At 34.0% G+C, this 4,159-nt stretch overlaps 1 long non-coding RNA gene across 1 annotated transcript; it reads right to left on the reverse strand.

Moving 5' to 3' along the window:
- Positions 1-2,576: 2,576 nt before the first annotated feature.
- Positions 2,577-3,848, reverse strand: LOC106750851. The gene is made up of 4 exons (XR_001374992.1): positions 3,632-3,848; positions 3,334-3,372; positions 3,003-3,215; positions 2,577-2,861 (listed from the first exon to the last, which is right to left on the reverse strand). It is a non-coding gene; the product is annotated as an uncharacterized LOC106750851 (long non-coding RNA).
- Between the last annotated feature and the right edge of the window lie 311 nt (positions 3,849-4,159).

The following is a 4,159-nucleotide window of genomic DNA, read 5'->3' on the forward strand; positions in this document are numbered from 1 at the left end:
ACTTACAAAAGAAGACTTCCAACATTGCTTTGACCAATGGAAAAAACGATTGAAACGGTTTGTGTGGCGAGAGGAGGGGAGTACATTGAAGGGGAGCATTCGATTGTAGAATAATTTTTAAAATAAAACTCTTTTTCATAAGCAGTCTAGTTATTTATTAGCCAGGCCTCGTATGGGACCTAAAGTTTAATACCGGTTCCGAACAGCAAATTTTTAAAGAGGCGTTCATGGCATAGATACTCTCGGTAGATTGCCACTTCTTTCCGAGAAGAGACACGAATGTAAATATTTTAGTTTCTACCGGAATCGAACCCAGGACCGCTATAGCACAGTAGAGCAGTGCGTTTCCTGCTATGCCACTCGTGCTCAAAAACTTACAATATAATGGACAGACAACAAATATTATTTGGCATTAGAAACATACAAAATCAGATTAACTAAGATGTTATTTTGCACAATTCGTCTAGCATTTACAGAGAAAAATTTGCCAATTACTTTGTAAATAAAGGCGCTCTACAATGGCAATGGAGGAAAGCTGCAAATAATGAATTTTAAGCTAAGTGGAATTCTAAGCTAGTAATAGAAAATGTATAGTTGGATGTAGATTGTAATGTTAATTACTATAATAATTTTATAAGTAAACATGGAACAGTTCTGTACTTTATAATTTATTCGAATTATTATAAAGAAACAATGTTTACATCTAAATAAAATTTTTTTATAAATATAAATTTAAAAAATCATGCCTCTTCTCCTAATTTTAAAGCATTCATCATAATTTTAGTTTTAAATAGCCTTCCATTTTTACATGAAAATTTTCTTAAAATATCACCCAGTTGAGTCAAAAAATCATTCAATAGCGTCAGAAATTAGCTATCCTCAGATATTTTTAGCAAGTCTTTTTTGAATTCAGAATCAGATGACTGCTTCCTTGGACCTGAAATACAATATAATATATTTCATTATATAATATAATACCATAATAAAATATTTCATCAATTTCGTTCGATAACAAATAACTCACAATATCTATACTTATATCAGGTATAACATAATCAAAGTAATCAAAAATAAAAATAACCCAGTCTTAGAAAAAAATTATTTAAATGTCAATGTAAAACTACTTACGTTTAGGATGCTCTGACAAGCTAATAAAATTGAACAAGCTTGAATTTATCCCTGATGTATTCTTATCGCCATCCTCTTCGTCTTCCACTGGATGTTTGTCATATGAGTTACTAAAATTTGCTTCACTGGGGTTAAGGGCGTGTCCTGTGAAACGTTACTTTGGAAACTGCAAAATATATGTAGATAACTATTTATATTTCTGGCCTTGGTAGCAGTAAGTGTTGCCAGGTGCCATCTGACGTTATCATTGGAAACTTGACATTGTTGAACATAAAAACATAAGAACACATTGTCATTTGAACGCGGTTTGTGTTGTTTACAGTGAATTGAAAAATTCATGTCGGGCAAAAAATGGAATTAACTCCTGAACATTTTAGTGCAATTATTTTTCATTACTTTCGACGTGGATTATCAAGACAAGAATGAATCGATGGACTTAATTCTTTACACAGCGAGAAAGCACCATCCTACAGCACTGTAAAAAACTGGTATAACGAATTCAATCGTGGCCGACGTTCGCTCCAGGACGAATTCCGTGAAGGTCGTCCAAAATCAGTTGTTGTGCCAGAAAATATCGATGCTGTGCGTGAACTGATAAAGCAAGATCGTCATGTGACATACCGTGAGATTGAGGCATCTTTGGGCATTAGTATGACAAGCATCAATAAGAAATTGTATGAAAATTTGTGCGTAAAAAAAATTTGTTTGCGTTGGATCCCGCATAATCTGACAAACGCTCGAAAGAAGACTCGTGTTGATTGCAAGGAAATGTTGAAAAAATACATTCAAGGTGCATCAAAGGCTGTGTATAATATCTACACAGATGACGAATCATGGATCTATGCATATAAGCCCGAAACAAAACAGCAATCGACTGTATGGGTCTTCCAAGACGAGTCAAATCCAACAAAAGTTGTTCGCGGAAGAAGCACATCGAAGCAAATGGTTGCCTGTTTCTTCGGCATTGTCGGTCACGTGGCGACAGTGGCGTTAGAGCACCGTAGGACGCTCAATTCTAAATGGTACACAACCATTTGTTTGCCAGAAGTCATCGGAGAAATTCGAGAAAAGCAGAAGAAGAGGCGAATCATTCTTCATCATGACAATGAGAGCTCTCACACATCGGGTCAAACAAAGGAATTTTTAACCGTCCAAAACATCGAATTGATGGGTCCATCCACCGTACAGCCCTGATTTGGCACCCAATGACTTTTTTGTTCCCGCACGTCAAAAATAAATTACGTGGTCAACTATTTTCGACACCCGAAGAAGCGGTTGATGCATTCAAAACGCATGTTTTGTAGTTACTTCAATCGGAGTGGAAAAAGTGACTCGAAAATTGGTTCAAACGCATGCAAAAGTGTATTAATCATCACGGATAATATTTTGAAAAACAATAAAACCAATTTCGATCATAAATATTTCTTTTTTCAGTATTAGGCCAGAAATATAAGTAGCAACCCTTGTATGTATTTAAAAATAATTGACTATTTTATATGTATTGTAAACTGTTGGTATTGAAATTAACTTAGTAGAATTTATTCATTTAGAGCCTGGAAATCATCGAGTTACACAAGAATTCCATTTGGTCGTAATATCAAAAGCCATCTTTTTTTGGATTACTGATGTTTTTGAACTACTAGATATATACTCGGTCGTCTTATGTCTGCTTTTCTTATAAGAGTCACAAAGGTTTCTCCAGTAGCTTTTAATTATCTCAACGTTGAATTTCTCTAAAAATTTATAAACAAATATTTCGTAAAACATTTTACCTACAAAAAGGAATTTATGTACCTGTATTGAATGTACCTTTTCAATATTAAAATAAATATTACCGTCTATATCCTTCTTAACTTTAAGAAGGATTAACCGACCTTTTTTAATAGTTAATAGACTTCTGTTTTTCACTGAGATGGTATGATTCTGTAGACTTTTCATAACAGCATTTATTAGCAGTTCATCCTAGTCAGCACAAGTTTTATCCTCCTTGTTTCGTTTTTACTTCTTTCCAACAGACAAGGAAGATTGTTCATCATTGTCACTAACATTATCGTTGGCCACTTTTTCCTGAGCCATATCTGCTATAACTATAATAACTTATTTTTATGACAAATTGTCAATAACCATAGATTATGTCTGATTGAAAAAATTAAGTAAACAACAAATTTAATACACATATATTTAATAAACCAAATATGAACTTACCTCTAAATAGACGATTAGAATTGTCAATATAAGTGCTTTCTTTTGAAGCATCCATATTTGCAAAACATGAAAGATTGAGATAATTATAATACTTATTTGGTAACAAGTAATAATAAGTTGCAATATATACAAGACTTATACAAGACTTGAACAAAAGCACCAATAACTACTAAAACACAACTACTAAGTCTTTAAAACTACAAACTACAAGTCTATAAACTACAAAAACACTAATTACTAGGTCTACATATATTAAAATACTTTTAAATAATATTTAATATTTTCTATGGATACTTACATCAGAATTTACTTCTTTTAGCACAAAATCCTGTGACTCCATCATGTCGATCATTTACTGTTATTCTATTGTTATTTTACTCTAGCTTTTAATGTTATTCTACTGTTACTCTCCTCCAGCCTTTAAACACTAATTTCAAAATAGGACAATGTAGGACGCAATGACGCGCTATCTGTTCCGCTCTCTCGATTCCGCAGTATAAAAGGCAAAATGCGGAATAGCGCTGATTGGTTGTTTCTATGACATACTCTCTAGTCCGCAGTTCTATTACGCAATTTCTAATTTCACCCTTAAAGTGCCGTCACATAAGGCGTAACTTGCATAGGCGTTACTTGCGTCAGCCAATCAAATCGCCTCAATAACTACGTTGACATTTACCACAGCGGGTTTGATTGGCTGACGTAAGTTACATTTACGCAAGTTACACCTCATGTGATGGCACCCTTAACGCTCACGCACTGTAATGGTTTCTACCCATAGGACGCGAAAATGTTTGCCGCGCGACAAAAAGCAACACAGCAACCAATA

Source organism: Dinoponera quadriceps, unplaced genomic scaffold, assembly GCF_001313825.1.
Source record: "Dinoponera quadriceps isolate SergipeBrazil2010 unplaced genomic scaffold, ASM131382v1 scaffold6777, whole genome shotgun sequence".
Classification (NCBI taxonomy): Eukaryota; Metazoa; Arthropoda; class Insecta; order Hymenoptera; family Formicidae; genus Dinoponera; species Dinoponera quadriceps.